The sequence below is a fragment of the Scyliorhinus torazame genome, chromosome 11 (genome assembly GCF_047496885.1).
Source record: "Scyliorhinus torazame isolate Kashiwa2021f chromosome 11, sScyTor2.1, whole genome shotgun sequence".
In the NCBI taxonomy this organism is placed as follows: Eukaryota; Metazoa; Chordata; class Chondrichthyes; order Carcharhiniformes; family Scyliorhinidae; genus Scyliorhinus; species Scyliorhinus torazame.
In genome coordinates this window covers 234,699,009-234,711,340 of record NC_092717.1, presented here as the reverse complement: position 1 = coordinate 234,711,340, position 12,332 = coordinate 234,699,009, and positions in this window count along the sequence as shown.

Genomic DNA, 12,332 nt, shown 5'->3' with positions numbered 1-12,332 from the left:
TCGGCAGGTCCCGGGCCGCACATGTGCAGGGCCGGCAGGCTGCAGCCGTGCACGCCTACACCCGCACCGATCATGCCAGGGAACATGGCGCGGCCATGCTGGACCGTGTACCCGCTCACCCCGACCCCACATCCCACCCCCTGGCCACACCCATCACTCCCGGGAAGAAGCCTCCCGGCCAGGGGCACGGGTCCTGGCCGACTGTGGCGGCGCTGGGCACTGTCTACAGTCGGCACACCAGGCCCGCGCCGCCGGGATTCGGCTCATCGGAGGCGGAGCATCGCTGCCTGAAGATGCGCCAACGACGTTGCGACTGCGCTTGGCACGGGTCCCGATGACACCAATTTGGAGGGGCCGGAGCATCACGAACCGGCATCAAACTGGCGCCTGCCCCGATTCCGGTGTCGGATGTCATTTCCTGCCTGGCCGCCCTTCCTGATTTTGGCGCCGGGCTATGGAAAAATCCGCCCTATGACTGCCCTGTGGTTAGCACAGTTGCTTTACAGGTTTGATTCCCGGCCAGTGCAGACTCGATGGGCCGAATGGCCTCCTTCTGCAGTGTAAATTCTATGATTCTATGACTATTCCTAATCGCCAATGATTGACGATCGGTCCGTTATTGGAGGACCAACCTGCCCACGTCTCCACCTCTCACCCCGTTAGATGCTCTCGTCTCCTGTAACCCCAATGCCAATATAGAAATGATCACAAGAATATCAATTCATTTCAGGCTTGGGATTTTTCACAGAATTTACAGTGCAGAAGGAGGCCATTCGGCCCATTGAGTCTGCACCGGCTCTTGGAAAGAGCACCCTACCCAAGGTCCACACCTCCACCCTATCCCCATAACCCAGTAACCCCACCCAACACTAAGGGCAATTTTGGACACTAAGGGAAATTTATCATGGCCAATCCACCTAACCTGCACATCTTTGGACTGTGGGAGGAAACCGGAGCACCCGGAGGAAACCCACGCACACACGGGGAGGACGTACAGACTCCGCACAGACAGTGACCCAAGCCGGAATCGAACCTGGGACCCTGGAGCTGGGAAGCAATTGTGCTATCCACAATGCTACCGTACTGCCCGGGCTGTTAAATGTATCTGTGACCTGATAATCACAGCAAAATGCCCATGAGCATTTTTTGACAGATGCAACTTGTTATCTCTAAATACCTGAAGGTGTTTAATAATATTTGTGCATCTCTGCATCCTGAATGGTCAAGAGATGATAAATGACTCCAGTATTATATTTTGTAGCCCATGGGCCTCATCACTTGAGGATAATAAGTATCTCCAGCACAACTTATTTCACTGCTGTAAGGTAATTATTGGGTGTTATTCAGCACTTTGTCAAGAAAAATACATTTTCTCTGCTCATTACCACTTAATATAGCTTGTGAAAATTTCATTCTCTAAAAGAGCAAAGAAGGTTATTTGAAAGGTCACATCGGAACTGAATGTTCCATTAGAAATAGTTGGAATGTCGTGCTGTTGTATCATCTGAAAGGTTCCACTTCCTGAAGAGCATCTGTAATGCTATTTTAGTAAGTGTGCTTTGCACCAATCACCAGCTCTTGTCTTGTGTTAGCAGTTACCCCCGGCGAATTATCTTATTGTCAAGGTGAAATGTTCATAATGGTGCAATTCCTGACAGCTGTAACACTGATGCACATTGGATTTGGTGGTTAAGGTAAAGATTTGTTCCAATCCGATTAAATGCTGGAGCAGGTTTGAAGGGGCTGAATGGCCGCAGGCAGGACCGGGTTTCCATGCGGAGCTGAGGGAGGAATTGGGAGATTTCACCCAGCACTATTTTCCTGGGGGGTGGAGGGGGAGGGCTACCGGTCCGCAGGAAATTGAGGTATTTTTAAAATTCATTTATGGATGTGGGGGTCGCTGATTGATTTGTTGCCCAGCCCTAATTGCCCTTGAACTGAGTGGCTTGCTAGACTATTTGAGATTTAAACACACATGAAATGAAATGAAATGAAAATCGCTTATTGTCACAGGTAGGCTTCAATGAAGTTACTGTGCAAAGCCCCTAGTCGCCACATTCCGGCGCCTGTTCGGGGAGGCCGGTACAGGAATTGAACCGTACTCCTGGCCTGTCTTGTTCTGTTTTAAAAGCCAGCTATTTAGCCCAGTGTGCTAAACCATTGCTGTGGGTCTGACAGGTTCCGCCTCCCTAAATGGGATGAGTGAACCAGATGGGTTTTTACAAAAATAATAATAATAAGAATCTTAATTGTCACAAGCAAGCTTACATTAACACTACAATGAAGTTACTGTGAAAAGCCCCCAGTCGCCACACTCCGGCGCCTGTCCGGGTGCACAGAGGGAGAATTCAGAATGTCCAATTCACCTAACAGCACGTCTTTCAGGACTTGTGTGAGGAAACCGGAGCACCCGGAGGAAGCCCACGCAGACAAGGGGAGAACGTGCAGACTCCGCACAGTCAGTGACCAATCATTAGACTTTCAATTCCAGATTTCTATTGAATTGAAATTTCACCATCTGCCAAGGTGGGATTTGAACCCATGTCCATCGGGCATAACTAATTCAGTGACAATAATAGTCCACCACTGCCTCCCCAGGTTAATAACAAGCAAATTAGGGCCCCGCGCAGCATCATGGCTACGAAGCATCTTCTGGTGGCGGAACGGTGGCTCCAGCACCCCAAGCAGGTTTTGAGACCCTGCCCATCTAGCTGGCCACAACTTCAGCTACAGATGATGGCCTGGCAGCTTTGGTCACCTTTTACCTGAAAAGTATGACAAGTTGCAGAGGAGGCACCTCAAGACGAGGGTGCCCTCGAAAGGCAAAACCTTGTCCAGAATGTCTGAGGGATAGCAGGTTTGAACTAGAACTGCTTTCCTCCATGATAATAATAATAATAATCTTTATTAGTGTCACAAGTAGGCTTACACTGCATTGAAATTACTGTGAAAATCCCCTAGTCGCCACACTCCGGTGCCTGTCCGGGTACACAGGGAGAATTCCGAATGTCCAATTCACCTAACAAACATGTCTTTCGGGAATTGTGGGAGGAAAACGGAGCATCCGGAGGAAACCCACGCAGACACACGGAAAACGTAGAGACTCCACAGAGACAGTGACCCAAGCCGGGAATCACACCCGGGTCCCTGGCTACCGACAGCCCACACAATGAGAAGGGGCCCACACCCACAGTGCCAGTTGTGGCTAAGCTGGTAACACACTCACCTCTAAGTCAACTATCTGCAGGGTCCATCCTGCAGGGTACTTTACCTGAATGCTCGTAGTATTCGGAATGAGGTAAATGAGTTGATGGCGCAAATCATCGTGAATGACTACAATTTAGTGGCCATTACTGAAACATGGTTAAAGGATGGTCACGACTGGGAGTTAAATATCCGAGGGTATCAAACTTTTCGGAAGGACAGAGTGGATGGTAAGGGAGGTGGTGTAGCTCTGTTATTCAAGGATGACATCCGGGCAACAGTAAGGGATGACATCGGTGCTATGGAGGATAAGGTTGAATCCATTTGGGTGGAAATCAGGAACAGTAAGGCGAAAAAGTCACTGATAGGAGTAATCTATAGGCCACCAAATAGTAACATTATGGTGGGGCAGGCAATAAACAAAGAAATAACAGATGCATGCAGAAATGGTACAGCAGTTATCATGGGGGATTTTAATCTACATGTTGATTGGTTTAACCAGGTCGGTCAAGGCAGCCTTGAGGAGGAGTTTATAGAATGTATCCGCGATAGTTTCCTAGAACAGTATGTAATGGAACCTACGAGGGAACAAGCGGTCCTAGATCTGGTCCTGTGTAATGAGACAGGATTGATTCAGGATCTCATAGTTAGGGATGCTCTCGGAAGGAGTGGTCACAATATGGTGGAATTTAAAATACAGATGGAGGGTGAGAAGGTAAAATCAAGCACAAGTGTTTTGTGCTTAAACAAAGGAGATTACAATGGGATGAGAGAAGAACTAGCTACGGTAGACTGGGAGCAAAGACTTTATGGTGAAACAGTTGAGGAACAGTGGAGAACCTTCCAAGTGATTATTCACAGTGCTCAGCAAAGGTTTATACCAACAAAAAGGAAGGATGGTAAAAAGAGGGAAAATCGACCGTGGATATCTGAGGAAATAAGGGAGAGTATCAAATTGAAGGAAAAAACATACAAAGTAGCAAAGATTAGTGGGAGGCTAGAGGACTGGGAAATCTATAGGGGGCAACAGAAAGCTACTAAAAAAGCTATAAAGAAGAGTAAGATAGATTATGAGAGTAAACTTGCTCAGAATATAAAAACAGATAGTAAAAGTTTCTACAAATACATAAAACAAAAAAGAGTGGCTAAGGTAAATATTGGTCCTTTAGAGGATGAGAAGGGAGATTTAATAATGGGAGATGAAGAAATGGCTGAGGAACTGAACAGGTTTTTTGGGTCGGTCTTCACAGTGGAAGACACAAATAACATGCCAGTGACTGATGGAAATGAGGCTATGACAGGTGAGGACCTTGAGAGGATTGTTATCACCAAGGAGGTAGTGATCGGCAAGCTAATGGGGCTAAAGGTAGACAAGTCTCCTGGACCTGATGGAATGCATCCCAGAGTGCTAAAAGAGATGGCTAGGGAAATTGCAAATGCACTAGTGATAATTTACCAAAATTCACTAGACTCTGGGGTGGTCCCGGCGGATTGGAAATTAGCAAACGTGACACCACTGTTTAAAAAAAAGGAGGTAGGCAGAAAGCGGGTAATTATAGGCCAGTGAGCTTAACTTCGGTAGTAGGGAAGATGCTGGAATCTATCATCAAGGAAGAAATAAGGAGGCATCTGGATGGAAATTGTCCCATTGGACAGACGCAGCATGGGTTCATAAAGGGCAGGTCATGCCTAACTAATTTAGTTGAATTTTTTGAGGACATTAACAGTGCGGTAGATAACGGGGAGCCAATGGATGTGGTATATCTGGATTTCCAGAAAGCATTTGACAAGGTGCCACACAAAAGGTTGTTGCATAAGATAAAGATGCATGGCATTAAGGGGAAAGTAGTAGCATGGATAGAGGATTGGTTAATTAATAGAAAGCAAAGAGTGGGGATTAATGGGTGTTTCTCTGGTTGGCAATCAGTAGCTAGTGGTGTCCCTCAGGGATCAGTGTTGGGCCCACAACTGTTCACAATTTACATAGATGATTTGGAGTTGGGGACCAAGGGCAATGTGTCCAAGTTTGCAGACGACACTAAGATAAGTGGTAAAGCAAAAAGTGCAGAGGATACTGGAAGTCTGCAGAGGGATTTGGATAGGCTAAGTGAATGGGCTAGAGTCTGGCAGATGGAATACAATGTTGACAAATGTGAGGTTATCCATTTTGGTAGGAATAACAGCAAAAGGGATTATTATTTTAATGATAAAATATTAAAACATGCTGCTGTGCAGAGAGACCTGGGTGTGCTAGTGCATGAGTCGCAAAAAGTTGGTTTTCAGGTGCAACAGGTGATTAAGAAGGCAAATGGAATTTTGTCCTTCACTGCTAGAGGGATGGAGTTTAAGACTAGGGAGGTTCTGCTGCAATTGTATAAGGTGATAGTGAGGCCACACCTGGAGTATTGTGTTCAGCTTTCATCTCCTTACTTGAGAAAGGACGTACTGGCACTGGAGGGTGTGCAGAGGAGATTCACTAGGTTAATCCCAGAACTGAAGGGGTTGGATTACGAGGAGAGGTTGAGTAGACTGGGACTGTACTCGTTGGAATTTAGAAGAATGAGGGGGGATCTTATAGAAACATATAAGATTGTGACGGGAATAGATAGGATAGATGCGGGCAGGTTGTTTCCACTGGCGGGTGAAAGCAGAACTAGGGGGCATAGCCTCAAAATAAGGGGAAGTAGATTTAGGACTGAGTTTAGGAGGAACTTCTTCACCCAAAGGGTTGTGAATCTAAGGAATTCCTTGCCCAGTGAAGCAGTAGAGGCCCCTTCATTAAATGTTTTTAAGATAAAGATAGATAGTTTTTTGTAGAATAAAGGGATTAAGGGTTATGGTTTTCGGGCCGGAAAGTGGAGCTGAGTCCACAAAAGATCAGCCATGATCTCATTGAATGGTGGAGCAGGCTCGAGGAGCCAGATGGCCTACTCCTGCTCCTAGTTCTTATATTCTTATGTTCACTCCAGCGACTGGAGCACAGAATCCTCGGTCGATATTGCAGTGCAGTCCTGGAGGGGGTGCTGCACTGGGGGAGGTGTTACCTCTCAGATTGAGGCATTAAGCCAAGGGCCTGTTTGCCTTCCCAGCTGGATGTCAAAGATCACAGTACAAAACTCTGAAGAGTGCCAGGGGAGCAACCCTTGGTGAGCTGGGCAATATTTATTCCTCAGCCACGAAGACAGGCAAATACTGGAAACACTCAGCAATCGACGAGGCATATGAGGAAAGTCAAACAGCATTAATGTTTCATTCGTGAGTTCTAATAAAATTCCATTAACCGAGAACCTTAGCTAATTTTCCTGATCCTGCCCAACCTGCTGAACATTTCCAGCGTTTTCAGTTTTTATTTCAGATTTCCAGCATCTGCCATATTTTGCTTTTGCTCCACTAACCCATCTGGTCATTGTTGAACCAAAGTCATTGTTGCACTGCTGTTTCTGGGGGCTTGATGCGTACAAAATTGGCTGATGCGTTTCTGACGACAGCAATTACACTTCAAAAATGCGCCATGGGCTGGTGAAATACTCTGGGTCATTCTGGGGTCATCGAAGCCACTTTACAAATACCAGTCGTTATTTTTCAGCGTCACGCCAGACATGAGGATCAAGTGAGCAAGCGGCTGAAACATTCGGCGCCAGTTTGATAAACGGCTTCAAAGAGGAACTGAACAAACTTCACGGTTGCTGTGCGCAGCGACAGAATAACTGTGTTGATTGAATCTTTGTTCTTGTTGGTTGTGACGATTGGAAGATGTTAGGAAAATTGGATTTTCAATGTAGCGGGCAGTTTAGGCGCCACAATCCTGGGGTTAGAATGTGCTTGTTTAAAGAGGATTTTGCATTGCTTCTGGGGAAGAGCAGGCAGAATTGACAAAGGAATGTGTTTTTCAGTCTGGGCTAATCCCTACTGGTTTGCCTGGGGATGTCCCTGGGGAGTTAAAGCGCTTTTGCAGCCTGCAGTGATTGTTTGTTTTTTAGCTTGGGGAGATGAGGTCATTTGCTGAGTGGGGCCCAGAAAGACAGCGGAGCAGATAGTTTGGAGAAGCTTTGAGAGAGAGAGAGGAGCTGAGTTCTGATCTGCCTGACACTGAGTCCACAATTCTTTACACGTAGGATATTAGAACATAGAACATAGAACAATACAGCGCAGTACAGGCCCTTCGGCCCACGATGTTGCACCGAAACAAAAGCCATCTAACCTACACTATGCCATTATCATCCATATGTTTATCCAATAAACTTTTAAATGCCCTCAATGTTGGCGAGTTCACTACTGTAGCAGGTAGGGCATTCCACGGCCTCACTACTCTTTGCGTAAAGAACCTACCTCTGACCTCTGTCCTATATCTATTACCCCTCAGTTTAAAGTTATGTCCCCTCGTGCCAGCCATATCCATCCGCGGGAGAAGGCTCTCACTGTCCACCCTATCCAACCCCCTGATCATTTTGTATGCCTCTATTAAGTCTCCCAAATTGAAAAGAAAGAAAGAGTAATAATATTTTAAAGCAGAGCAGTCTTGTGTGAAGACAAGGATGAGGTTGAAAGAACTTAGTTGAAGCAGCTATTTGAAGATATTCAGCCAGAGTCTGAAGGGTTCCCAACAGGAGCCAAATCTGTTTTATAAAGCAGGTATTATTCTATGAACAGCTAATTTTAAGCTGGAGTGAGAGCAGTATGTTTATTTTCTTGTTGTTCAATGGGAAATTGCATAATTGTGTTAAGGGGTAATTGTAGGCTGCTCTTTTCAGGTGCAAAGTTTCGATTTTCTGACGATACACTTCCTATATTGCAATGCCTGACAGCTGGAGCAATAGGGTCGGAATGGGATTGGGAGGTGCAGGATAGAAATTAAGCTGAGATGGTGAGTGTTTTTGTTTTTCATCTGGTCAGGGTGACAAAGCCCTGAGAAACTGCTGTCGAGGTTTCCCACTGAATTGCAATGACTGAGAGATTGAAAATTACAAAATGACACACACCCAAGTTCAATAACATTCACTATGAAACACTTAAAACTTAAAAGAGTCAGAAAGCAAATTTTAGAAAGCATATGGCTACCCCCTTTCCCCACTCCCCTGCTAGTCAGTCTAGATTGATTGCAGGTCAATAGTGTCTGATCTGACCTGTACCAATCCACTTGATGGTCTTGTCTCAATGGTACTATGTCATTTAGGACACCGAGCGTCCTTTCATCTTTTGGTTGCATAGCGACTGTTGCCATGTCGATTCTTTTGCGCCCCCCCTTCCCCCCCCCACCTTATTGGCTTCTGAGGTACATGATCAGTCTTTGATTGGTCCGCATCAAACTGAACTTCAAGCCAAAATATCATGCGTAGGCAGTTTTCCTCGTAATCAGATTTTCCTGTGGTCATCTAACCACAGGACATCGGCTGTACTTGTCCTACTTTTTCAACAGTCTCACAGGTGGAGGTGAGGCCAAAGGGTCTACTTCTGTGCTGTAACAATTCTATTGATTTTGTGCTGGAAAAACATTCTGGACATTTGCTTGATTATTTTTAGCCAACGGTGAATAGCTACCTTGAAATTCCTCAGTAGAATACATCTGTGAGATAAAGTTCATGGCAAGGAAACAGAACTTTCTTGCTCTTGATCTTCAGCGGGATTCTCCGACCCTCCGCCAGGTCAGAGAATCCCCGGGGGTGGCATGAATCCCACCCTGACGACGGCTGCCGTATTCTCCGGCGCAGTTTTTCGGGTGGAGGCGGGGATCACGCCGGTCGGGAGCCGTGGGCAGCGGCTCCCCCGGCAATTCTGCGGACCTCGATGGGCCGAGCGGCTGTCCGTTTTTGGCCATTCCTGCCGGCGTGGGTTAGACATGGTCCCACACGGCGGGAATTGGCAGGCAAGTCGGCTGGTGTGGTCCTCCGGGGGGGCGGGAGGGGATCCGACCCCAGGGTGGACCGCTGCAGTGGCCTGGCCCGCGATCGGGCCCACCAATCTGAGGGCGGGCCTGGGCCGTGGGGCACTCCTTCCTTCCGCGCCGGCCCCTGGAGGGCTCTGCCATGGAGAAGAGAACCCCCGCGCATGCGCCAAAACACACCGCCAATTCCACGCATGCGCAAGATTACGCCGGCCCTTTGGCGCATGCGCGAACTCGCGCAGTCCCTCCGACGTCCACCTAGCCCCCGGAAGTGTTGAGAATTCTGCACTTTCGGGGGCTGTTGACGCCGGTGTAATTCGCGCCGGTTTTCCCGCCAGTTTTCTCGCCGGCGTGGGGACTTAGTCCCCGGAAAGGAGAATCCTGCCCCACATGTAACAAAATTTGGTTCAAATATATTCCCATTGGTTAAAGGTGACTACCTCTGTGTTGCCCTTCTGTACTGCAAAGACCCTTACTTCTGATTAATAGAATGGTCAATGGAGGCACAGTGGCTAGCACTGTTACCTCACAGCTGCAGGGTCCCGGGTTCAATTCTGGCCTTGGGTGACTGTCTGTGTTGAGTTTGCACGTTCTCCCCGTGTCTGCGTGGGTTTCATCCGGGTGCTCCGGTTTCCACCCACAAGTCCCAAAGGACGAGCAGGTTTGGTGGATTGGCTGTGATAAATTGACCCTTAGTGTCCAAAGATGCGCAGGTCAGGTGGATTGGCCACGATCAATGCACGGGGAATGGGCCTAGGTGGGTTGTAAAGTGAAGGAAATCTGCCAACCTAGGTAGGTTGCTCTTTCAGAGGGTCGGCGCACTCTCAATGGGTCCTCCTTCAGCACTGTAGGGATTCTATGAATTCTACGGAACATTGAAATTTGCAATTTCCAAATTTCCTGTTGTGCAGAAGCCTGTAAGAGTGTTGTTTCTATCGAGCTGAGCACAATTGCCAACATAATTAACACCTATCAGCCTTTATCAAGCAGGCATTACTTTGGTTAGCTGCATCATAGTCTAGGTTCCCATTCCTTATTTATTCTTTCATGGGATGAGGGTATCGCTGGGATGAGGGCATCACTGTCAAGGCCAGCATTTGTTGTCCAACCCCTTGAACTGAGTGGCTTGCACAGTCATTTCGGAGTTGGGGAGGCAGTTAACAGTCAACAACATTACTGTGGGCCTGGAGTCACACGCAGGTCAGACCAGGTGAGGATGGCAGATTTCCTTCACTTTATGAACCAGATGGATTCACTCTGACGAAGACCCCGCTCGCCGCACTTTATCCTCATTGGTTAGGGTTCGCGTGCTCCCACGCGATAGGCCCCAAGCCCCTTAAAGGGGCCTCACCACCACAATCAACATGATCACCACTACTGAGACTAGTTTTCAATTCCAGATTTATTAATTGAATTTGAATTCCTGGAACAGGATTTGAACCCCTGCCCATGGGTTTCTGCACCACGAACCCAGTGATATTACCATTACTCCACGGTCTCCCTCAACTCCTGTGCGAAGAAGTGTTGGGCCACATGGATTGTATTTTGCATAAAACAGTCGCATTTAGTCTTAGTTTGTATGTTTGTCAATCTGTTCATTCATCAATGTGACATTGGGATGAGGAACTGTTTTATAAATATCAATCACAGTGCGTTCTGCATTCCATTTATTAAAATTGTAGACTGCTTTAATTCCAACCTCCTCCTGAGAAATTCAAAGAAAGTGCAGTTCAAACATAATTAATTCTGTCAGATAAATTTGCCAAGTTTAATGAAGTTGTCTTTCAGATATACAAACAGGCGATTAAAACTTACTTCCTTTTGAAGTGCTGGCAAATGACTGGGCACATATATCTGCAGTGAAGGGTAGTCTTTCGCTTAATAAGGCTGCAATATTGTATTAAAAATCATACTTCAAGGTTCAGTGCTTCCCTCGGGATGAAACTGGCCCAGAAGGTCTATTTATAACTTCTGAAAATGGAAGGCTCATTATCTTCCTTCTAATTTAGGTCAACGTTAAGCAAATGGTATCTTAATGAGAAGACCATTTAAAAGAATCCTCAAAGTCTAATTTTTTTTTCTCATTAAGCCACTCCATGCTGCAACAACAACTATTTACCTTTATCTAGAGCTTTTAGCATCATACGATGTCCCGAGGTGCTTCACAGGAGAAGTTATCAAAGTCCAAAGACTTTGCGCGGGTTAGGTGAATTGGCCATGCTAAATTGCCCTTTGTGTCCCAAAAAGGTTGGGTAGGGTTACTGGGTTACAGGAATAGGTTGGAGGCGTGGGTTACGTAGGGTGCTCTTTCCTAGGGCCAGTGCAGACTCGATGGGCCGAATGACCTCCTTCTGCATTGTGAATTCGATGAAACCTGATACATAAGGAGGTTCTGAAGAAGATCAACCAAGAGTTAGGTCAAAGAGGTTGATTTTCCAGAACGTCAGGGGGCGGGAGGTGGAGAGATTAAGCCAGGGCATTCCAGAACCTTAAGCCGAGACAATTGAAGGCACAGGGCGGGATTTTCCAGTTGTTGCCGCCAGTGGGATCTCGTCCCGCCGAAAGTGACAGACGCCCTCCCGCTGGTGTGATCTGCTGGTCCCGTCGATGGCGACGCTCGTCCCCCCTCCCCCCACCCCATCCCCTGTGGCGGGTTCCCCTGTGGTGCAGCCAGAGAACGCAACAAAACGCCGTTGACATCAGTGGGATCGGAAGATCCTGCGCTGGCTAATGGCAAGTCGCTGAAAATCCCACCCAGTGGAAAACATTGAAGATGCGTACAAAGGCTGGAATTGGAGGATCACTTGGGCGGCACGGTGGCGCTGTGGTTAGCCAGGCTGCCTCATGACGTCGTGGGCCCGGGTTCGATCTCGCCCTCAGGTCACTGTCCATGTGGAGTTTGCACATTCTCCCCATGTCTGCTTGGGTCTCACCCCCACAACCCAAAATATATGCAGGGTAGGTGGCTTGGCCAGGCTAAATTGCCCGTTAATTGGATAAAAATAAATTTAAAGAAAGGAATTGGAGGAGCACGGAGTTCTCGCCGGGCCATTGAGCTCACACCGAAATTATTGGCCTGCGACCCACTGCTGAGTTTCCATGACTACCTTTGAAAAGTGCTGCATTGTCTGCAAAACGCTTTGGTGAGGAAAGGTGCTATATAAATTCAAGTCTTTCTTTTCTGCCAGTGTGATTGAATCTTTCAGCTGGATTGCTACAAATTTCAATCACCTGTGTCTCAGACAAA